At 38.5% G+C, this 25,713-nt stretch overlaps 1 long non-coding RNA gene across 1 annotated transcript in view; it reads right to left on the bottom strand.

Moving 5' to 3' along the window:
* Window positions 1-237: 237 nt before the first annotated feature.
* LOC125934953 (uncharacterized) overlaps window positions 238-25,713 on the bottom strand; it is a 122,907-nt gene continuing 97,431 nt past the window's right edge. The window contains exon 3 of the long non-coding RNA XR_007461583.1: window positions 238-403. This is a non-coding gene — a long non-coding RNA (uncharacterized LOC125934953). The remainder of the gene's footprint in view (window positions 404-25,713) is intronic.

The following is a 25,713-nucleotide window of genomic DNA, read 5'->3' on the forward strand; positions in this document are numbered from 1 at the left end:
TGTCAGCAGAGAGCCTGACACGAGACTCGAACCCACAAACTACAAGATCATGATCTGAGCTAAAGTCAGATGCTAACCCAAATGAGCCACCCAGGCGCCCCTCATTTCCTATTTTAAAGCAAGCACGGCAGTCCTCTGTAATCCACATGGTTCCTTTTGGAGAGAATTTTTATGAACTAAATTATTATTATACCATCTGAATACATTATTCACATAATAAATATAATTTTAGATCTGGCTGTGAGTACCTTTCTTTTTCTTTTTTTCTTTTTTTCTTTATACAGCAGTGGAAGACTTTCTTCATTTAAAATCTTGTAGGGACTCTCCATTTTCAAAAAGAAAAAAACTGGTAAGAGATCTGGAGCACAGCCAGCACAGTCCTCCTTCCACCCTGAGGAGAAAACTGATCCAAACAGAGGTCAGGAATAAAGACGGGCTTCCTGAGGGTCAGAACCAGTTAGTGCCAATGACATTATTTGAACCCAAGTCTCTGGTCTGCCAGTTCAGGATTCCTTCCACTGAACTGACTGCCTCCTGAAAAACAGGTCCTATTTTTGAGGCATTCCTGTTGATCGCAGATTTGTTTTACTCCCCCTTTTTTTTTTTTTTTACAGTCTTTTAAATTTCTTTTCTCATGTTCTTTCACTTATTTCCCAAAAGCCATTTGTTATGTAACAGATGCATATGTGTGCCTGTTTATAAATATTCTACAGTAAGTGAAGAAAATATGGGGAAATGATGAGGGAAAGGCAACCATAACCTTCAAACCCTCACACCGGAAATATTGGGAGTGGGCTCTGTGCCTCAGGGGCAAAGGTCACCAGAGGAAGACCCCCCTGGGATGCAGAATCTGGTCTTGCATTGTCAGATTCCATCCCACCTGTTTGCCCCTCCACTTTCAGTGTCTCCAAAATGAGGGTATTTGGTATTATGGAGGATCACCTGGGGAAAATCTGTAGGGCACCAACTATAATTCTGTGATGATATTACAGTAAACAAGAAGCTTAAAATCAAATTCATTACCAGAGAAATGAATCCAGGGAACATGACTTCATTAAAAAGTATGACTTTATAAATAACTACACATAAACAGACTGCTTTGCCTTAGAGACTAATATATTTCAAAATTATTATCTACTTAAAATATTTTACCTAAAAGAATTCACAATTAGCTTTCAATATTTAAACAGTACATTAGAAATGGAATGTTTATAAATATCAGAAATAAAAGCCACTTCATTACAGTATGAACATATGCTAACGCACCACATACTGGCTTTTGAATTTAATACTGATATGGTTTGCTATATGCGTGTTTTTTTTTCCTTAACAGACATAAGGGTTTAGATAATAGCTAATATAAATATATGAAATGTCAAATTTAGAAGAGAGTGCTTAAACATTTGTCTTTTGGAGAGTATTGTTAAACTTAACTTTTATTAACTCAGGGAATCAAAGAGAAATATGGTGATGCTAGTGAACCTCTGAAAATCTTTTATTTTATCACTTCTAATGCATGTTTAATATTTAACATCCATCTTATTACAGACAGGAATTGTGAAATGCTTGTGCTGTCTCCAAACAGTTTTAAAGTTCAATGCACAGTCACAATTCAGAGGGGAGATTTCACACATTTATGGAAAATAAGCCATTTTTGCAGTAAAGTTGCAAAGTGTGAAAGAATTCTTGTTTTATCTGCCTTACTTATCATGTTTATGAGTTATTTTGCCTGGAAGTAAATTGACAAGTTGTCAATGAACAATAGACAGTGCCCCAGCTAGGCTTTTCACAGGTTCAGATGCCTTTGGGCAAAAGGGCTAAATGTGTAGCTGCAATCTAGCATATGGAGCACTGAAAAAAGTGGCAACGGGGTGAGAGACACTCCCTGCAAAATGTATGCAGCTCCTGCTCTCACCAATCTGCTTGGACCACCGTGATTATGAATTCAGGTCCTGTCACCTTGCTGTCCCTACAACAACTCATTTCTGTTATATCCCCGGCACGCTTTGGTCCATTTTGTCACTTTAAACCATTTTATTCCTCCAAACAATGATGATTAAATATTCGTCTTAAAAAGAAGGAAGCTACTTCCTCATCTTAGGTGACTCTCTATTGGAAACTTCCCACACGATCCCACAGAGAGGAAAACAGCCTCAGAGTTCCTTTTCTCTGAGGTTCAAGGGGGACCTTGACTTCCACCTTTGGCCACCACCTAGTGGAATTACCTTATGTTAAAATTTCATGGCTTTTCCTCCCATCTCAATTTTCCAGGGCGCTATTCTGAGCCTATTTGATGATAACTCATACAGCTGAATAAATTACTGGTGAGCTAAGTGGTCTTTCAATAGATGGCACTCTTTGTTCTGAATCAGCGCAAATATGTCTGGATGCTGCACTCACAGGCCAGTTGTTCTCTGAAGTTCCCACCCTTCAGGTATACCACTCCACAGAATATACTTAGGGGTGTGGCTTGGGGTAAAAACTAGGACTAGAATTTCTACTCCCAGGAGTAGAAGACCACAGGGAGACCACAAAAGACATAGCCTCATCAGTAAGAGTTCATTAGGGAAAAAGCCAAGGTTGAAACGCAAGGAGAATCAAGGCCATGGCTAGTGGTGGACGGTGGTTCGAGTCACAGAGGCAAGAGTTTGAATGTAAAGATAGGATCAGAGAAAGTGCCTGTCAGGAGGAAGCAGTGTGGTAGATGACCAGGAATTCACTGTAAAACCTAAAGGTGATTACTACTAACCTTTATGGGCCAACAAATGCCTGATGTATGGGGGAGATCCTCTGGATGGAGGCCCGAGACAAAGCAGGAATATATTTATGCTCTCTAGTGGCTTGCAGTTTACCACCCACCCCTCCTCTGCCCTATCTTCATGTTCAATGACAATTTCGGCACGAGGTTGCCATCTTTTCCTAGTCTCCAGCGATCATCTTGAGACATTTTCACACCAAGTAGATGATCCTTCAGCATCTGTAATTCTTCTGTTTTTTGTTTTTAATGTTTATTTATTTTTGAGACAGAGAGAGACAGAGCATGAACGGGGAGGGTCAGAGAGAGGGAGACACAGAATCTGAAACAGGCTCCAGGCTCTGAGCGGTCAGCACAGAGCCCGACGCGGGGCTCGAACTCACGGACCGCGAGATCATGACCTGGGCCGAAGTCGGCCGCTCAACCGACTGAGCCACCCAGGCGCCCCTGTAATTCTTCTGTTTTTAATGAAACATTAAAACCCCCTTCCTGTTCCTAAACCAGACAGAGACCCAGTAAAAAAAGAGAACTACAGGCCAATATCCCTGATGAATATGGATGCAAAAATTCTCAATAAGATACTAGCAAATCGAATTCAACGGCATATAAAAAGAATTATTCACCATGATCAAGTGGGTTTCATTCCTGGGATGCAGGGCTGTTTCAACATTTGCAAATCAATCAACGTGATACATCACATTAACAAAAAAAAAGATAAGAACCATATGATCCTGTCAATCGATGCAGGAAAGGCCTTTGACAAAATCCAGCACCCTTTCTTAATAAAAACCCTTGAGAAAGTCGGGATAGAAGGAACATACTTAAAGATCATAAAAGCCATTTATGAAAAGCCCACAGCTAACATCATCCTCAACGGGGAAAAACTGAGAGCTTTTTCCCTGAGATCAGGAACACGACAGGGATGCCCACTCTCACCGCTGTTGTTTAACATAGTGCTGGAAGTTCTAGCATCAGCAATCAGACAACAAAAGGGAATCAAAGGCATCCAAATTGGCAAAGATGAAGTCAAGCTTTCGCTTTTTGCAGATGACATGATATTATACATGGAAAATCCGATAGACTCCACCAAAAGTCTACTAGAACTGATACATGAATTCAGCAAAGTTGCAGGATACAAAATCAATGTGCAGAAATCAGTTGCATTCTTATACACTAACAATGAAGCAACAGAAAGACAAATAAAGAAACTGATCCCATTCATAATTGCACCAAGAAGCATAAAATACCTAGGAATAAATCTAACCAAAGATGTAAAAGATCTGTATGCTGAAAACTATAGAAAGCTTATGCAGGTAATTGAAGAAGATATAAAGAAATGGAAAGACATTCCCTGCTCATGGATTGGAAGAATAAATATTGTCAAAATGTCAATACTACCCAAAGCTATCTACACATTCAATGCAATCCCAATCAAAATTGCACCAGCATTCTTCTCGAAACTAGAACAAGCAATCCTAAAATTCATATGGAACCACAAAAGGCCCCGAATAGCCAAAGTAATTTTGAAGAAGAAGACCAAAGCAGGAGGCATCACAATCCCAGACTTCAGCCTCTACTACAAAGCTGTCATCATCAAGACAGCATGGTATTGGCACAAAAACAGACACATAGACCAATGGAATAGAATAGAAACCCCAGAACTAGACCCACAAATGTATGGCCAACTCATCTTTGACAAAGCAGGAAAGAACATCCAATGGAAAAAAGACAGTCTCTTTAACAAATGGTGCTGGGAGAACTGGACAGCAACATGCAGAAGGTTGAAACTAGACCACTTTCTCACACCATTCACAAAAATAAACTCAAAATGGATAAAGGACCTGAATGTGAGACAGGAAACCATCAAAACCTTAGAGGAGAAAGCAGGAAAAGACCTCTCTGACCTTAGCCGTAGCAATCTCTTACTCGACACATCCCCAAAGGCAAGGGAATTAAAAGCAAAAGTGAATTACTGGGACCTTATGAAGATAAAAAGCTTCTGCACAGCAAAGGAAACAACCAACAAAACTAAAAGGCAACCAACGGAATGGGAAAAGATATTTGCAAATGACACATCGGACAAAGGGCTAGTATCCAAAATCTATAAACAGGTCACCAAACTCCACACCCAAAAAACAAATAACCCAGGGAAGAAATGGGCAGAAAACATGAATAGATACTTCTCTAAAGAAGACATCCGGATGGCCAACAGGCACATGAAAAGATGTTCAACGTCGCTCCTTATCAGGGAAATACAAATCAAAACCACACTCAGATATCACCTCACGCCAGTCAGAGTGGCCAAAATGAACAAATCAGGAGACTATAGATGTTGGAGAGGATGTGGAGAAACGGGAACCCTCTTGCACTGTTGGTGGGAATGCAAATTGGTGCAGCCGCTCTGGAAAGCAGTGTGGAGGTTCCTCAGAAAATTAAAAATAGACCTACCCTATGACCCAGCAATAGCACTGCTAGGAATTTACCCAAGGGATACAGGAGTACTGAGGCATAGGGGCACTTGTACCCCAATGTTTATAGCAGCACTCTCAACAATAGCCAAATTATGGAAAGAGCCTAAATGTCCATCAACTGATGAATGGATAAAGAAATTGTGGTTTATATACACAATGGAATACTACGTGGCAATGAGAAAAAATGAAATATGGCCTTTTGTAGCAACGTGGATGGAACTGGAGAGTGTGATGCTAAGTGAAATAAGCCATACAGAGAAAGACAGATACCATATGGTTTCACTCTGATGTGGATCCTGAGAAACGTAACAGAAACCCATGGGGGAGGGGAAGGAAAAAAAAAAAAAAAAAGAGGTTAGAGTGGGAGAGAGCCAAAGCATAAGAGACTGTTAAAAACTGAGAACAAACTGAGGGTTGATGGGGGGTGGGAGGGAGGGGAGGGTGGGTGATGGGTATTGAGGAGGGCACCTTTTGGGATGAGCACTGGGTGTTGTATGGAAACCAATTTGACAATAAATTTCATGAAAAAAAAAACCCTTCCTGTTTTTAATGAAAACATTACCAACCCCCCAAATTCATTTGCTCTCTACATGTAAAGCATAATGGAAAAGGACAACATCTTCTTTCAGAGAGACATGGGCTCAAAAACTGGCTTTTGCCACTTTGGTAAAGCTCCTGTGCCTCACTTTGTTCACCTGTAAATTGGAGCCATCATCTAGCAAATACTCTGTTCCTTGAGAAACTACTGTCTCCAAGGACTGCTGATTGAGTGAGATAACACAGATACATTCTCTTCAGATCAGTCTCTTGCTCCCCCTCTCCTTCCCTTACTTTTCTGCTCTATTCATCAGGGATGAGTGTTCTTATCCATTTTTATTTCTTCCGACTCTGAGATTGCTGAAAGCACCTGGGAAAAATTGTAGGACTGCACTATTAATCTTGCAAATTTTGGAACTCCTACTGATTTTTCAACACTACCCATAGTAAATGGATTATTTGACTCCCTTTTCTCATTCTCACACCAGCTGATCCAATCCCTTCCCATTTTCCAGACTTCCATCTGCCCAACTCTCTAAGAAAATAGCTATGCTTCTTCCTTTTTGGGGAAAATAGCCTGTGGAGCATCAAGTATCTCAACATCCAACCCCTTGTATCTATAGTTATCCACCCTGTTTCCCTCTTTTTTTGGAAGTAGTGCCCTAGGCTAACTCTGCCACCTATGTTCCTTATGTTATTTTCTATGCAGAGTTGCTAAATAAAAATCACCAGTTTATTAAGATGTCATCATTACTATGTGGGACCAATTTTAAAGTACAAAGTAGGTAAAGTCTTATCTCTTCTCCTCTGTAACTTAAACTTTATTTGGCCTTTGCTTTCAACATCTGCCCTTTGACAGTTTTTGCAACAGTTTATATAAATGAAGTGATTTATATTTCATTTCTTCCCCTTATCTTCCCTCTGGAGGTTGGTGCTAATAAATGGAGAAATGGCCAGGAGGGAGGAAAATGCCAAGCAAAGGAGAGAGGAGTTTGTCAAGAAAAACCTGTAAAACGAACATGTAAGCCAGATGAGTGAAGTTGAATGTTAACATCTTTGAAAACAGATGCCTCTAGATGATGTCCAAATTAATGAAGACACCGACAAGTTGGACTTTTTAAATATACTACTTATTTCCCCATTAAAATAGTGTTACCCAAGGTGAATAGATTACCAAAGTACTACAAAGCTTATTTAATCTTTACACCTAAAATATAAAAATTCATACTGTAATTTAATCTCAGCCCTAAAAAAGGCATTCCAAATCCAGTCTGAGGTTCTAGAAACCCCCACGCAGGGAGTGGCTCCTTCAGGGAACTGAGCAGGATACACTTCAGCAAAGCGTCCGTGGAGTGGAAAGGTGATTGCCCAGGTGCCTACACTTGTATCATGCTGGTAAGTATTGGCGTACTTGCTATCTATTATATTTGTCTTTTGTCTTTATCTTTTTCCTTTTCTCCCTTTATCCGAATACTCCCTCCCTATTTATTTGCATTTGGTTTTCTTCTCCATCTCCTCTTTCCTTTTTATTTTAACCCCATTTTCCTGTTTGCCTCCACGGACTCTAAGAAGGAAGGAGTTAAATAGAACTATATGGCTGACTCTCATTTTACAAATGAAAAAACTGAGACCCAAAGGTTAAGTGACTTGCCCAACATCTCACAGTAGTTGGAAGCAGAACCCCAAGGCTAAATCGAAGGTCTTTTGAAACCAACCCTGGATTCTTTCCATTACACCCATAATCTCTGCCATCTCTGTCCTTCACAGTGAAACTGGCTCTCAGACCTTTTGAGCATAATGAACATAAAAGCAGTGAAGCGTTATAATAGTGGCAGGATATGTGTCTCAGACATGTTTGGGGAGTACAATGAGCTCCTGGGTTGCCCACTCTTTCTTTCTTGTCATGAAAGGATGCCAGAAACCAAACCAAGCACCTTTGCTGTGCTCCTGCTTGCAAATAACCCTCTTTATTGGCACCTTGGTCGCCCCTCACACTGCTCTACACGTGCACACATATATGTGCCTCAGCACCCTACCGAACATCACAGACTGCTCTGTCCCCCGCCGCCCCCAGCTCCCCTGCCCTTGCTCTTCCTATTCTTCATAGCATTTATCACCTTGCAATATATCATACAAATAGTATATTTATTATGTGTGCTATTGTCTGTCTGTCTTTGAGAACATAAGTTCCATGAGGGCAGAGATCTTCTCTTTTATTTATCACTATATTCCAAGCATCTAGAACAGTGCCTTGTGTACTGTAGGTACTTGATATTTGTTAAATAAATATATTGAATTAATGAGCCAGGATGGCACATGTAATGCCTCTTCTTCAGGACTCCTAGAGACCCAAGGGTATGATAATAACCAAAACAAATTTAGTATGAAAAATAATTAAATTGTCCAGCTTGTCTGCTCTGATTTGGTAGTGTGTGTGTGTGTGTGTGTGTGTGTGTGTGAGAGAGAGAGAGAGAGAGAGAGAGAGAGAGAGAGAGAGAACTGAAGGGAGGTGTTAATAAAGCATTTATATTGAAAACGGGACAATTTATAACTTATGTATTTTTAAGTTTCAAATCATTAGTTACAAAAATTTTTAGTCCTCCCTGTTGGGATTTCTGGTACCCATTAATCAAATCTATCTTTTTAGAAACCATTGAGATTTGGCAGGTAGGTATAAAAAGATCATATTTGTTTTACCTTATTGCTGATAAAAAAATATGTTGAAAAACACAGTCTGGAACCAAGTACAAATGAGCTTCCTACTTGGAAGCTCCTGTGTCAGAATCACCCATGTAGTAACAGGAAGAATAGCTAAACAACTTCTGACCTTCTTCTATGGAGTGGGTTCGATCTACTGGACTCTCTAAAGAGCGAAAAGAAGCTGTGTCACTGGCAGAAAGATCTGAGAGAAACCAGGAGCCAGAGGTACACATGCTCAGTGATCTTTTCCCCCAACTCTGTGGGAGAGAGAGACTGGAAGCTTTCCTCCAAATAATACTTCCAAGAGGGCAAAAGTTCTTATTTAACAGACCATAAATTCCTGAGGTTCCCTATGACATTTCACCGGGTCACAACTTAAAAAAAAAAGACTCTACAGTCATAAGGTGCCAAGGTCATTTCAAGAGTTGACCTCAGGCCATGTCTATGTTGACCTCTTGATCCCCTCTTCAAAGGAGGAAACTGGAGCCAGAAAGCATCTCCTTACAGATATCGTAACAACCCACGCAGGCCCACTCAAGAGACATTCAGTCAACCATATGTTTGGAGGAAGCATAGGTATACTCCCTTCCATAAGTTACAGAAAGTAAATAAAGGTAAAATTCAGTCATGACATCACATCTAAGAGAAAAACAAATATCATGAGTAACAGGTGCAAAATTGTAAAAGTTAAAGCAAAGCTAAGAAATGAAACCAAAGTCTCTTTAGAAAATAATATGCAATCATTGCAATTCCCATTTTGTTTCCAAAATGGATCTTTAAAAATCAGCAAAATTTCTTGACCATAGCATCTTGGTCACTGGTATGAGAAAGCAAATGAGTCCAATAATTCTGACACAGGTAGTGCTCCTTGAAGTTTTTTTTGAATATCAGACTCAGTTCCAGGACCCAGGATTTCTGTGTTAATTCACTCATGGTTCAAATTTGTGGATAATATTGTTATTTAGTAGTGAGCTACAGGAAAATCATTATCCCCAGAATTCTGGAGCTCAAGACATATGCATCACAAGGTTAAATGGCTGTGGTTTAAACAAAAACGATAACCTGTAGTCACTTCAAAAACTCAGCTACTAGTTAATGTTCTAAAATGTATAGTTATCCATATGTAGTAGGCTAAATAACAGCCCCCAAATGTTTCTATGTCCTAATCTCTGGAACCTGAAAATATGTCACCTTACATCTTACACCTTAAATTTAGTATCTTGACATAGGGAGATTATCCTGGATTATTTCGGTGGGTTCAATATAATCACAAGAATTCTCATAAGAGGAAGATAAGAAAGTTGAGAGCAGACAAAGCGATGTGACTATGGAATAGAGATTGGAGTGATGCTACTATGAGCTAAGGACTTCTAGAAGCTAACATCTTCTAGAAGCTGGAGGAGCCATGAAAGGAACCAGCTCCACCAACACCTTGACTTTAGACTTCTGATCTCCAACTATAACAGAATAAATTTGTGTTGATTGAAGCTACTATGGTTGTGATACTTTGTTATAGCAGAGATAGGAAACGAATACAACAGGAAAGTAAAATTCAATAAAAGCTTTTTTTTCCCCCCTCAGGAAGAAATGAATTACCTCAGCCAAGGATCTCTTAGGGACAAGGAAAGACCTTATATGAATTCAGCAATTACAAGGCCTGAAGTTCTTGATTTCTGTGTTGTATAAGAACAGAAGGATTGTTGGAGTAAGGAATGAACAAATAAATACACGTCAAGAATTTTCTAACTTTCATATACCAGTTAAAACACTGGCATACAAGAGTATCTTTATTCCTTGTAACCAATTTTTTAGAGAGAAATCCCTCTCAAATTTCAACTTTAAAGTCTATATCATTAGTAAAGTCTATATTTAAAGACTCATATCTGATCCTACTTTAAAGACTATCTTGAAAAATGAAGACAACAGCTATTGCAAATCTTCTTTTGAGAGAATTAGGTGGATATACTCAACCCTTATGGCTTCACTGAAATTGAAATTGATTGCATCTTGCATTCATGAACAAATATTGCTAATATTGCCATTTCTTAGATCTAGAGTTTGGGCACGATGATCAAGTAAATAATTAAGAATGCCTCATACCACGGGGCACCTGGGTGGTTCAGTCGGTTGAACGTCCGACTTCGGTTCAGGTCATGATCTCACGGCTCATGAGTTCAAGCCCCGTGTCAGGCTCTGTGCTGACAGCTCAGATCCTGGAGACTGCTTTGGATTCTGTGTCTCCCTCTCTCTCTGCCCCTAACCCATTCGCATTCTGTCTCTGTCTCTCTCAAAAATAAATAAACATTAAAAAAAATTAAAAAAAAAAACAAAGAATGCCTCATACCACAGTGATTCAACTTCTTTTTGCAGTGGTAGAGTAGAAGAGTTCCTCATCTCTGTGGTCTATGGCTTTTGTTGGCCTTGTTATACTATAAATTTCTAATTTGGTCCAGTTAAGAGGTACTATTGGAGAACTTCATCAGAAGCTCAGATAATAGACCATTTTATATACATCATCTAAGAAATTTCCAGCATGGCAGAAATGAGAGAAATCAGGTAGCTCTGCAAAAGAACAAACATCTGGCACATGCACCTCTCTGAACACTAAATATAACTATGTAATAATTGCATCTTAGTTTTTCACCCATTAAGACCAAATGAGAGCCACTAGCAGGGTTTATGTTTGAACTCTGCAGGCTGGCAGGGGCTCAGTGAGGTTTATCATAAGCAGGTAGGAGTAAAAGCAAAACAGAAAAAAAAAAAACATGAATTCAACAGTTGTTTACTGTATAAAATTAATTGTCGATTTAGAAGAGCTTGGGGGGCACCTGGGTGGCTCAGTTGGTTGAGCGTTCGATTCTTGATCCCAGCTCAGGTCTTGATGTCAGGGTTGTGAGTTCAGGCCCTACATTGGGCTCCACACTGGGCATGGAGAGGAGGAGGAGGAGGAGGAGGAGGAGGAGGAGGAGGAGGAGGAGGAGGGGGAGGGGGAGGAGGAGGAGGAGGAGAAGAAGAAAAAGAAGGAGGAGGAGAAGAAGGAGGAGGAGAAGAAGGAGGAGGAGAAGAAGGAGGAGGAGGAGGAGGAGGAAGAGGAGAAGAAGAAGAAGAAGAAGAAGAAGAAGAAGAAGGAGGAGGAGGAGGAGGAGGAGGAGAAGAAGAAGAAGAAGGCCTTCAAATATATAAATTAAAATCTTCTGAGGGCGCCTGGGTGGCGCAGTCGGTTAAGCGTCCGACTTCAGCCAGGTCACGATCTCGCGGTCCGTGAGTTCGAGCCCCGCGTCGGGCTCTGGGCTGATGGCTCGGAGCCTGGAGCCTGTTTCCGATTCTGTGTCTCCCTCTCTCTGCCCCTCCCCCGTTCATGCTCTGTCTCTCTCTGTCCCAAAAATAAAAATAAAAAACGTTGAAAAAAAAAATTAAAAAAAAAAAATCTTCTGAGGGACCAAATAGACCTTGGTTTTAATTATGGCCTGCCAGATTAGTAAATGCACTTATTATATGATTTTAGGAAGTTACTAAACTGTCTAAACCTTGTTTTTCTCACCTGTAAAATGGAGGTAAAAATATGTAATTTATAAGATTATAGGGTTACATAGTCTTTCAAGGATTAAATAGTATACATCAAAAGCTTAGCATTGTATCTTTCACATAAAGCACACTAAAAAATCATAACTATTATAATTTGCAATAGTATTAACAATAATGTTTTAAAAATATCATTAGGTCTGCTGGTTTCTAACCAAATTAGAAATTTTATATTTGTCACTTGATGAAAAGTCCAGGATTAGGTTATATCAGGACCAATGTAGCAGCTGCAATGTCCTCAGTGTCCCAGGCTTCTTTTTCCTTAGGCACCCTAAGATGTGACTCTTGTTCTCGTGATTTCAAGATGGTTCCTTCTTCCTCCCCACTCCCTCCTCTAATAGCACACCAACATTGCAGGCAAGAAAAAGAAAAAGGCCCATAAAAGTTAAATCTACCTCCCTGTTTAAAAGTTTTCCAAAAAAAAAGTTTTCCAAAAAGCTCCACCCAATGACTTCCACTTATATCTTATTAGCCAGAACAATATCACATAGCTAACTTTAGATTCAAAGAAGCCTGGGAAACATAACTTCAGAGAAGGCTAGGAAAAGTTTAGACAACTTTTTAAATGAGCATATTGCTACCACCAATGAAATCAGGATTCTATTAGTAAAAAGAGGGAAGCAAATGAATATTTGATAGGTAATCAATAGTCACTATTATAGTACTTTGATGACTTCATGTCACATAAAAGAGGAACCCAGATATAACAAAACTAACAGGGATCCAAAATGCCCCCACCCCATCCCTTCTGTGTTATTAATACTTTTTTCCTCTACTTTTTTCTTAACCACTGATAGACTATTTTCTATATTTTTGTGGTTTCCTTGCTGACTGTTCTACCTCTTCTAAAGGACTCCTTTAATATCATGGCCCATTAACAATGAACAGTAAGGTTCAGTGATGGCTCTCTGGATTCCCCTGAAGAATTTTAATTAATCCAGTTTCTCACTGTGTGTGACTCTGGGTTCATATTTGTTGCTGTTTGTAAAATATCCCCACTGAAATATCTTTAATCAAATGTTTTTATTATTCTCTTTCTACCAGACTGTCATCACCAAATACCTCATTAAAACAAAGAGCATACCTTTTAATTCTTGAAGCTTTCTAACTCAGTTTTGTTTTCTTTTCTTTTTTAAAAAACTTTTACATTGGCCTCTCACCAAGTCCATTACTTTATCCTTATGCCAGATCCCTTCTTTTTCTTCTCCTCTTCCCCAGCATTGCCAATTCTTCTCCCTAGTTATCTAGCTATGACTTGCCCCACAGTCACCAGCCTATACCAAGTAGCCATTTTGCCAAGAATACTATAATGCCTTTCTTTACCTTCCTTCTTTGAGTTTTGTTCACCTCCAGTCTAGATAGAGCAACTTCCTAAAATGCAAATTTGATCATAATGGTGCTCCTCTGCTTAAATCTCTCCAAAGCTTTCCCGGCTCTCATAGGATAAAGTCCAAACTCCATGACATGACATAAGAGGCCTTCTTGGTCTCCTTTCTCACCATTCACAACCTCACCCTTCATTTTTTTAACGTTTATTTTTGAGAGAGAGAGAAAGGGACAGAACATGAGTGGGGGAGGGGCAGAGAAAGAAGGAGACAGAATTCAAAGCAGGCTCCTGGCTCCAGGCCCTGAGCTGTCAGCACAGAGCACTCTGCGGGGCTCGAACTCACGAACTGCGAGATCATGACCCGAGCCAAAGTTGGATGCTTAACCCACTGAGCCCCCCAGGCGTCCCAACAACCTCATCCTTTAAATTCCAGTCATATGAGCTTTATAAACTTCTTCCAAATTTCCATGTCCTTTTACTTTATAGCCTTTTGATATGCCTTTCCTTCTATCTGGAACAGTTCTCTCCTTCCTCCTTCGCCCCATGCCTAACACATACTCATCCTCTGAGACCCACATTGGATGCCACTTTATTCAGGAAGCCAATAGTCACTACCATGATGACCTCAACATTCAGGAAGCCGATAGCCATAACCATGACCTAGACCCTAATCTCATCAGACCTGGTTAATGAGACAGTATTTCAGTTTTCCTTCATCAAATAAGTAAGCCTCACCTTCGTATTATTTTGATGACTACATATTAGTAACCTCTAGTAATTTCAAATTTGTATTTCAAAAGTAGGAGCAAACTTTTATTCACAGAAGCCGAAATTCTCCTTGTCAGTTAGGAAATTTCCCTGCATCACATTTCTGAATTTGTCTGACTCAAGCAGGAAAAGACAGCACTATTCATTTCATAGGTCAAATACTCTCCTTTCTGGATCTTCTAGTACTTTATATGTGTATCCCAGGATGTCTTCTCCTACCCCACCTCCATCCTCAAACACTCCCCTCAGTTCTGATATTTCACAATGGTTCCTCCTCCACAAAACTATCCTACACAGGCTCAGAGATTAAGTCAGGGTAATCATTTCAGCACTAATAGTAATGTAAATAGTGGTTGGGTACATTTATATAATCATTTTCTTTTTTCCTACTTTAATTTGTGGTGGATATCTCCTCCTTCATTGAAACTTCTTCACAGAAGAAATCACCTTTTATATACTTTATAGTATAAAATATACGCTATTGATAAGATCGGTGATAATAACAAGGCTTAAAATAATGTCCCAGCTCAGTTGTTCTGTTAAAATCTGGTTTAAAATTAAATAATAACATGGCATATATCTTCATGACTGAGAGTATGGTTTCTTTAATACGACCCAGGGATTTTTAGCTTTCCGAAATGCCAAAGTTGTTTCTTAAGAAATATTTATGCAACTATGAAGTAGAGAACATGATGGTAATCAATTAACGTAAGAATGAATAACGGAACACTAAGACTTACGATAAATGATGTATGAAAGAATGCTAAATTAGACTTGTTGTCAGATGTAATTAGAAGACAATTGTGATGCTTCGTGATGTCAATATCTTATAACTGACAAGGACAGGATACCTATATTAGTCGATATCATCTTTAACCGAAAGGAATACAGTTAAGCAAGAGGAATTATATAATGCTCTCAATAGATTTGAGGAAAATAATGAACACATTATATTTTAATGTCTTATAAACTGCCAAATTATTAATGATCTGGAGAGACTATTTGCACTTTCTCATTTAGAAGTTGTTCCGACTTTAATTAAATATCTTCATGCAACAACGAAGCACTCTTTCTAGTCCTCTGCTTTGTGCATTGAATTAATGGGAGAAATACCCAGAGAGTTCTGATATGCCCTTTCACAGGACTGACTCCAATGGCTCCAAAGTAAAATAAGTATGGTGACGAGGTCAGGCCTTGGGAGGTGGGGTAAATGCTACAGAATGTTGAGATGAAGACAGAGTACTGACTTCTTCCCAAGCAAGTTAGGCTCTGGAGGGGCTCACAAAAAGTGCTTCAAAATATAAGCAAAGTTCAAGAAGTCTTCTTTTTCTCTAATTACTGCTGACCACGTTTCAATGCCTAAAGTAGTCAATAATATGGACCTAGATATCTTTTTATCACTTGTGTTATTTTCCACAAACATGTATCAGCCATTTCAGAAAATGTAAAACTCAAACTTTTGGCGGATTTTTAGACCATACTTTTAATATTTTCTTTGTGATCACTTTTAGAGATGAATTTCTCTTGGATATTACTTTTCTATGAAGTCCTGAAATATTAAAACTTGCTTCCTGGGAGTGTAAATTATAGATATTTTTAAAGTAAGACACCTAGTAATTTGATTAAGCTACACTGCTAAAATTAATTTGAAGCCAGCAAAAATTATAAAACATTTTGCTATAGCAATTATGGGGAACTGTATGCATCCCTTGACAAGTTTTCAAATTGAACAGAAATATCTGCCTTGTTAGAGATTTTTTTAAATGTCCTGGCTAAGTTTTCCTTAATTATTTCTCCCCTTCTGTCAGCTGTGTTATTGCCCTACTGGTTTAAAGGTTAAACAAAGTACTAGATCTGTCAAAGTGAGTGAAACCAACTGGTGAGGAGCTATCAGAAGGTAATCAGGGCTAATAGGTACATAATGGCTAACAGAGTCCTGTTTGCACTCAGATACATCACCACAGACAGAACGCAGTTTTCACTGATGTCCCTGTTAAGGAAAACATGGAGCAACCCGGACATTCTGTGGTTAAAAGCAAGTGAGGAGCTGGATCTCAGTCCCCTGCCCCCGCTGATAAAACGCAACTGAAAGTAATAGATCCAAATTTGCATTTTGGCGGTGAAACTCTTACATACAAACAAACTGCAAAGTGTGCCCTTGCCTTGTGCTAATTTTAAAATTAACAGGATGCTGACAAGAGACATGGTTTTTCGTTCTATGTTTTTTCAAAGATACCCAATCATCTAGTCTCTCTCATAGGCCCTTCTGAGGCAGTATTTACACCAATACCCGATTTAAGCAAAATAAATCAGATAAAGGGAGAAAACGCGGAGGCACAGACAAGCAGAGCTTGTATGGTACTTAGGGCATAAAATTCCTCTTACATTTTTTTTTCTTTTAGGCATTTATGATACATTTTCATAAATTATTGCTTTCCCTAACCAACTAACAAACTAAGTATAAGCTCTAAGTCTTACTAGCTGTTCCCGAGAACAACATCTACACTATTACTGCTGGCTGTGTGATTTTACAGCTTCATCATTTTGACAATTATCTGTTGTGGCTTAAGTGCCTGCAAAGCTTAGTGTAAACAATAATGCAGGGCATTAAAGCATTTACTTACTGTGCGGTGAAACTAATTCTTCTTAGTATTTCTTGCAATAGCTGACAGGAAATAAAATCTAAGATACATGCAAAAAACAATGGGCTGCTTACAGTAATAGTTTAATCTTTTGGAGTCCAGTGAGCGAGCTTAAAATAAAGGTTTATTTTTCAATTATATGTATCCATGCATCTTGGAGTTTAACATAATCGTCATGAATAACACCAGCACATGTACTTTCTACTTAAATCAAGTAGGGTCTGTACAGACTACTTCAGAATTGAGCTCAGAGTCTGCAGAATTTGGGAAACAGCAGTGTAATGCTTCTCAGCACAGAAAGCCTTGGGAGAGAATCCTTTGAGTTCTCCCATTGCGTGGCTAATGCCAGAAAACTTTGTTCAGATAAAATGATCTAAACAAATCGGAAGCCAAAACAAGTAATAAGAAGAGAGAGAACTCTTTCCCATCCCACCCCAACACAGTTTTGGGATTTCAGAAAAACATATGCGAATTAAAGCCACAATAGCTTTCATTTGTAAGCCCCCTTTCTTAGCTTCAGATCTCTCTCCAAGTCAACTGATGTCCAAGAGTCATGTTTTCATAGACATTACCATCCACTGTGTTATATTTTACAATGGAATTGAAACCCTGAAGTTCCCTCTTATCAGTTAAGCAGGTCTTTTTTTTTTTCAGGACTTTTAAAATGTATTTTGTTCTGTTGTGTTTCCAAGAAAGTTTCACTTTGTTTGAAACCTGATTTAAATTAGTCTTTCCAAGCATCCCCACAAGAAGGTTGAGATCTTTATCTCACAGAAAGTTTGGGGATTTTTCTTGAGGAGTCACTGACAATTCTCCTTCATCACATCAAAACCCCAAGTGACAGGTTAATTATTGAATTCTATACTTACACAATATAAATTTGTTATATCTGATTACAATTCACCAAGAAAGAAAGAAAGAAAGAAAGAAAGAAAGAAAGAAAAGAAAAGAAAAGAAAAGAAAAGAAAGAAGAAAGGAAGAAAAGAAAGAAAAGCATCTGGGGTCAGCATTGGAGGCAAGTTTAAAAAATATTCCCTGGGGCGCCTGGGTGGCTCGGTCGGTTAAGCATCTGACTTCGGCTCAGGTCATGATCTCACGGTCCGTGAGTTCGAGCCCCGCGTCGGGCTCTGTGCTGACTGCTCAGAGCCTGGAGCCTGTTTCAGATTCTGTGTCTCCCTCTCTCTCTGCCCCTCCCCTGTTCACGCTCTGTCTCTCACTGTCTCAAAAATAAACATTAAAAAAAAATTTAAAAAAAATATTCCCTCACAAAAACAAAATTAGCTCGTGTCTTCCTAGGATATAGAGAAAATCTAGACTAGAACAAGACTGCTAATAATGGCTACTTTATTATTTATTACTGACCAAATACACACAGGTGTTTGTTTTCCCCTCTCTGCCTGAGCATATGTTGGGTGAACTTGACTATGAAGGCAAGGTAGGGGGATTTTGAACCTATGAAGAACAGTCCTAATATTTAGGAAGAATAAAAAATAATCTCCAAGATAGAACAGAGAAGACATCAAACATGTGTCTACTACACCAGAATATCTCAAGAAGGAGACTATTCTGGTGCTTAAAATCCCCACTCACTTTATAGGATTATACCCATGATCTTTTGAGAGCTATTGATGATATTCAAACATATGTTCTCTGTGGAATCCATCACCCATTTTTACTTTGGCATAAATTAATCTATCATTTGCACTGTTCTGAGGAAATGGAATCGAGACAAGCATGCCAGAGATAGGTCAAGAGAGGAAGTTTTTCCCAAGGGCGGTGGGGATGGGCACACCACCTCATTGGAAAGAGCTCACAGGAGGAGCTCAACATATGGGTATGAATTGCCTCTAGATTAGAGAAAGGAGTCTATAGTAAAATGAGGCAGATTCAATGAAAACAAATCCTTCCACCTCATATTTTGCCCTATAATTATGTATAGTTTTTCTTTTCTCTTTCTCTCTGCATATGTATCAATCTAAATATATACATATATTAATGAGAAAATAAACCCATGAATATTTGTACTTTCACAATATTTTTATTTTCATGATTACTATTTGCAAATATCTTTCTTGATTATACCTGTGAAGTAATTTATATGCAAATGGCAGTTACATTATATAGGCCAACACGTTGATTTCTCTAAAATAATATGCAAGTTTATTCCTAGCTTTCTCTTCTTTTGGAAAGAAATGAGTTATTAATATATGTATGCCAGTCTTTATTGACACAAATTCAAGTTTTATAAAAGGTGCTATGTTAGACAAGGAATATATCTTGAGTTAACACAACTAATATAATGTAATTACTGATACACAGTGAACACTACTGACTGGTGATTTTTTTTCTTAAATCACATCTCAGTCATATTTATTTTTGAGAGAGGGAGAGAGAGAGAGTATGAGCAGGGGAGGGGGAGAGAGAGAGGGAGACACAGAATCCGAAGCAGGGTCCAGGCTCTGAGCTGTCAGTGCAGAGCCCGACGGGAGGCTTGAACTCACAAACTGTGAGGTCATGATCTGAGCTGAAGTCGGACACTTAACCTACTGAGCCACCCAGGTGCCCCTAGACAATTTCATGGGTTTTTATTTTTTAATATGCTACAGCTACTAATGGCAACCTACCTTCGAAAACAATTTTCTATTTTGAAATATTTGAAATCATTTTAAAGTTTTAATCTTCTCAATAATTCTTTACCATTTCCCCTAATGGATTTCAATATGTTAAAAATTCTGACTTCTAAAAGTCAGGGGTGGAGAGGAGACAATGATCTCCTGTGAAATAGTAGGTAGTTCTCCCTAGAGACAATGGCAATGAAAGCGTGTGTAACACAATTAATATTTTCACTGAATCCCACCCATTTCCACCACTCTGCAGTGTCTTAAAATACAGGAACATATTGGCAATATAACTTTAATACCTATTCAGGGGCCATATTGCATGTCATGAAACTCGTTGAGAATAACTCCTACACAGTATTGTCTTTTTGCCGGGCCTAAGTTCTGAGTGTGCGGCTCATAAAAGCAGCCCAATATGTTTCACAGATAAGTCAGAGAATATTGGTCAGTTTATAACAGTTAAACAACATCAAAACATCTGAAGCTTAAGTACAGAGAGCCCGGGGCAAAAGAGCTCAAGTTATAAATGGAATCGCTTCCATATATCAAACATAAGAAAAAAGAGGGGAAAAGGGCTTTTATGGAACAAAGAAAAGTGAAAAGGGTTTTATTTATTTATTTTTAAATGGCCCTTTTGCTGTCCTTTTTCGATAATGTTCTCGTTAGCATTACCCTTGGATAGGCTTGGGAAAATGTAGTTGTTGTCACTGGGGGAAAAAAGAATTGCCACCTGTAAGCCATTAGGCCTGGGATGAAAATCAAGCCTGAAAACTGCCAATGGTTCTACGTTTAATTTTAAATGAGAGGGGAACAAGGCAGAGGCAGGAAGGGGCTCAGTGAGTCCGGGACCCAAAAGGGAACATTTGGGAGTCCATGCATTTAATCAGTACCGCCATGTTGCTTCAGCCTACACCTGCAGAACGTGTTCCCTTTGTCATTTGTTCTCTCGGAGAATAAATGGAACTTCTGGAGGTGAAGCTACAGGAATTAGAGCTATAAAACCATAGTGATGTTAATATTTAATCAGCAAAAGTATAATTATATCATATCTTCGAGGGATGAGAACATTCCTGTATTTAGAAAAACGCCCCAATTTGCCATCTCCAATCATTCAAGTTAAACTTTCAGAATCAAAAGTTTCCACAGTTTTTGTCAGCATATTGGAATGGTAGGGGGATTTTGAACCTAATGGTGGGATTTTGATAGCTTTTGGAATGCTGAGTTTCTATGTGTGATAATTGCCCTTTCATCAAATATAATTGCTCACGACTTGAAAAACAGTAAAAAGACTATTGTATAAAACATTCATATAGAAATTAAAACAAGTCAGAGCAAAGAGCGATTTTATAGCTTTGCTCATGTCAAGCACTTCAAAAATTGCATTTGCACTTTAATTCTACCTCAGTTGCACTTAGAAATTATGGAATCAGCTTCCAGCCGTCCTTATTATCCAGCGTGGGGTCTCAGAGGTGTCCCAACAAAACGGATTTGAAAGTCTGCTAAGTGCATTGCAGGAAATTGATCCAAATTAAATGCTGCTATTAAGCAATGACCAATATGTATCTCTCTTAAATTTGTCAATGAAGATTTTAGAAATGCTTATAAATATTCTGGTGTGAGGTTTTTTTGTTTTGTTTTGTTTTGTTTTGTTTTTGCCTCATTTATAGGTAGATACTTCCAAGATTCAGGTTGGTAATACAAAACACATTTAGATGTACTAACGTCCTCATTTAAAGCAAAATGTCTGACACACAGTAAAATATCATCATTCAGTAAATCATCTGACAGTCAGCAGTGTCTCAAGTAGAACTGGTGGCTTCAATGTTTCTTTCTTCTATTTTTCAAATTCCTTTCCAAGCAAACACTATAGTCTTCATCTCTTCCCTTCTCTCCAGAACTGTCCTCCATCAATTACCCACTTATGTGTTGGTATCTTCTTTCTCTCCACCGGTTCATTCCCCATCAAATATAAATAAAAACCAGTTTCTCTCTTTAGAAGAAAATAATTTAAAACAAGTATTTGAAGACATATCTGTACACAAACATTTATAGCAGCACTATTCACAATAGCAGACAGGTGGAAACAAACCACCTTTCCATCAACTGATGAACGGATAAACAAAATGTGGTACATTCATGCGATGAAATGCTGTTCAGCCTTAAAAAGAAAGAAAATGCTGATACGTGCCACACATGGACGAACCTCAAACACAGTGTGCCAGCTGTAAGAAATGAGACGTATATTGTGCGATACCATTTTTATTTATTATCCAGAATAGGTAAATCCATAGAGACCAAAGGATTAGCAGCACCAGGGCCTGGGAAAGTAGGGAGAAGTTATTGATGTTAGTTATCAGTTTTGTTCCACTGATCAAATCCCTAAGAACAACTTTTGTATGTTCAGTGCATGCGCTGGACTGTAAATCCCTTCAAAGTGCAGACTGTGTCTGTCTTGTTCACCCATTTATAACATGGTCTTCAGAGAACAGGCACTTAATATTTATTGACTTGAAGTTTATTAGAAATTTCTTTTCTTGCTTTTTCTTCTCTGCCACATTTGAGATTCTTGAGCATTCTCTCCCTTCTGGACTTACATGATATCACTAATCTCAGCTCTACCTCACCCAACACTGTTGAGGTTTTCCTTTCCCTGCACCTCCAACCTTGAGGTCCCTGTGATTCCATCCCTGCTATGTGCTTATCTCATTTTATTTTATGTGCTTCCCCTAAGCCATCTCTTCCACCTTCCCACTTTCACCTACTATTGATCAATCTTAAGTTTTCTTTTCGCTTATCACCATGTTACTTATCTTTTAGGTGTGTCAGGTCAGTTGCAACTTCCTCTGAAAAATCTATTCTGAGGCCCCTCCTGTCAGCCTTGAGAGATAAGATCATATACCCTTTTTTGTATTGTTTTCTCTTTATATCACTGTATACTGACCCTTCTGTGAATTTACCACATTGAGTGGCATTTGAATATTGTCTCTAACTAAGCTTCAGAAAAGCGAATGAGGATTCTATCTTGTATGTTACTATACTTCCTGTAGGCACATATTACGAAAAATCAGTCAACAAGTGAATTTCACTAAAGCTCCAAGCTCTCATTTGAAAACGTTTGCAATACTTACAACTGCTTATTGGAGTTCCCCTAGATGATGGGCAGACACTCCAAACTTGGAGATGAACTTATTATACTGGCTCACACACCTGCCAAACATTCTAAATTCCTATCATAATAACACTGCCATCCACTATGTAACCTAACATAGATATTTGAGAGTAATCTTGAGAGATTCTTCTCCTTCAGTCCCCTTACCCAACTTTAGATCTTGTTGTTCTGGCTCCTTTTAAATCTATTCCTTATTCCCAACTGCTCTGCCACTGCATTAGTTCTGATTCTCATCCACCATCTCCTCCGGATTATGACAAAAACTCTTGCAATTTGTCTTCCTTCCCTCAGTTTTACCCTCTCAACTCAGCCTCTTCACTGCCACCAGAGTTATCACTCTAAACAGATTACATTATATCATGGCTTAGAAATCTTCAGTGCTTTCTCATCACCTACAGGATGAAGAATGAACACCTTTATATAACATAAGAACATGTTCCAAGACCTGGTTCCTATTTACCTTCCTAGCTGTCTCTTCCATCCCTTCTAATTAAAATGCCTTACCCTCCAGCCCATACTGAACTGGTCTTTGGTTACAAAGCCTACAAAGTTCTTTCATGCCCAGGTGTCTGCACATGTTCTTAGAAAATTTTACTCATCTTTCAAGACCCAACACAAAGACACTAATCTCTTTGAGGCATTTCCCAGCCTTTCCAGAAAGAGTTCCTCCCTCTTTGTTCACTCATAGAGTACATTCACAATGTATTCTAATTATCACTTTGCCCTGATCACATTATAATTATTTGTTTCTAAGGCTTTCTCCCCACCGTCTGAAAGCCAGCTCATTTTGTACAAGTCTCCTTGGCTTCTGTTGCAGTGCTGGATATAGACTAGATGCTCAATGAATGTTTGATGAATGAATGAGTGTATGTGTGTATACATACATGTATTTATTTACATATATACATATATATAATACATTGAATATGAAAGTAAATTTGATTATATTTGATTTAAAGTATATTTGTAATTTAATACATCTGTGAATTTCCAAGTAAATGTTACACATTCTGAAATAGTTATTAAAGAATTCACACTATGGACAGATGGTAAAGAATAACTGAGAATCCTGAAGGATACATATGCGCTCACACATTCTCCTTCATTCTCTCTGCCTCGCTTATGCCTTCCTGGCCCCACCAAGCCTGTCACTTTTCATCTTCCTACCCTGCCAATTCCCATGATCAGAGAAGGCAAGCTGAAAAAGATGCCATTGGACAGGGTAATGGGTACAGAAGGGCCATGTAGTCTTAGAGGCTTAGAAAGCGTACTATTCTATATAATAACAAGCAAATACTGCAAAAAGCAGACTTATAAACCAATCCTGACAGCTAATGAGTTTCCCAAAGCTCATCCATCATATCAGATCATAGATTGAGATATGCAGCAAATTTCATGGGGAAAAAAAAGCGCTCCATATTTCCCATCTTATCTGTGCCTGCCATGACATAGGCATGCATGTTTGTTCTTCCATGTAGCACCTTTATAAAAGAATAATATCTTTTGTTTGTCTTCTATTGTTTGTTTGGTTTTCTACCTGTGACAGTTTACTCACAAAGCAGTTGTTAATGATTGAAATATAAATAAAGTCATTTGCCTTGATAATCTTCAGTATCACTCCAAATTTACCTGGATTTAAAGGAAGTCTTTTTTTTTTTTGCAAATAACTAATATTATAGTAGTTATTATAGATGATAAAAAAAATCCAAGGAATAATGTTAATGTTAAGGGGATTTAAGGTTTGGAACTACAGAAAACACACAAGAAAAGAAAAAAACAAACTCTATTAATTAAGGGATCTTAATCAATGGTTTTACCAAAAAGTCTAAAATCTTCTAGATTTGAAAACCTAAGGGTTATTTGGGGCCATGAAAGCCCAGGCAAACATAATCAAATTATCAGATGTTTATGAAAACACTTTGTCACTAATTCACTTGTTATCAACTCATTGTACCCATAGTGGGAAAAACCCACATATTTAACAATTTGGATAAGAAACACTAAGATTTAGAATAAGAGTATGAATACTCAATGTCTTGAGAAGCAAGTAAGGTAATTGCTACTATACAATAACTTGTATCGTTAAGTTTTAACTCATTCTTCTTTTTCTTTTTTTTTTTAATTTTACTGTTTTATCTTTGAGAGAGAGAAAGAGAGAGACAGAGTGTGAGTAGGTGAGGGGCAGAGAGAGGGGGCGACACAGAATCCGAAGCAGGCTCCAGGCTCTGAGCTGTCAGCACAGAACCCGACAAAGAGCTCGAACTCATGAACTGTGAGATCATGACCTGAGCCGAAGTTAGACCCTTAGCCAACTGAGGTACCCCAAGTTGTAATTCATTCTTAATTACCATCAATAAAAATTAAGGAATGTCTTCTCATTTTTCCTCATTTTTAAATAATAGCAGTGCCAATAGCGACAACAACAAACACAAATAATCATGACACCCTGGTCTCCCAAATCTGATGTTGCCCCGGAGTGGCCAACTCATACCTGTAGACAGGACCATAGATCAAGGTGGCACAACTACTAAATAAGTTCCACAAATGAGGCTATTGAAACAAATAATAAAAGCAATAAAACTAGATTTATTTCTGAGCAGAGAGAATTGACAGAGAGAATGACAGGCAGGAAGGAGATGTTGTAAAACTGAATTTCAGATAAAGCTACTATAGATGAGGGGACTTGTTGGCATGTGATCTTTCCTCATACCCTAGGTCCTTAACTTCTATTACTGTGAACACTCCAGTTCTTTAAAATACAGTCACACCATTTTTTTTTCAAGATTAATATATAAAAGAGTAAAACACTGCTCCTGGGCTAGGACCCTGTATGCTAAGTTTCAGCCTGGAGCACATTTTTATAGCTGAGTTATAAACCTTTGAAAATAGGTGTTTAGAATGGAAATGTTAAGAGACCCCTTACCGTAGTGGCATAAATAGAATTGGCATCATTCATCTAGAAGAGGTATATAGGCAACTATATAGTATGAAAGTTTACACTTCAGATAAAGGAGCCTGAACGTGGTCAGGCTGTATTCCACCAGGCATATAATCGCCCTTTGGAAAAAAGTTAGGTGGAGGGTGGTACGGGGGGCAAGGGGTCAGGGAAAAGGAGGGAAAGAAAGGTTGACTTGTCACTTGGAT

Source organism: Panthera uncia (genome assembly GCF_023721935.1).
Source record: "Panthera uncia isolate 11264 chromosome A1 unlocalized genomic scaffold, Puncia_PCG_1.0 HiC_scaffold_17, whole genome shotgun sequence".
Lineage (NCBI taxonomy): Eukaryota > Metazoa > Chordata > Mammalia > Carnivora > Felidae > Panthera > Panthera uncia.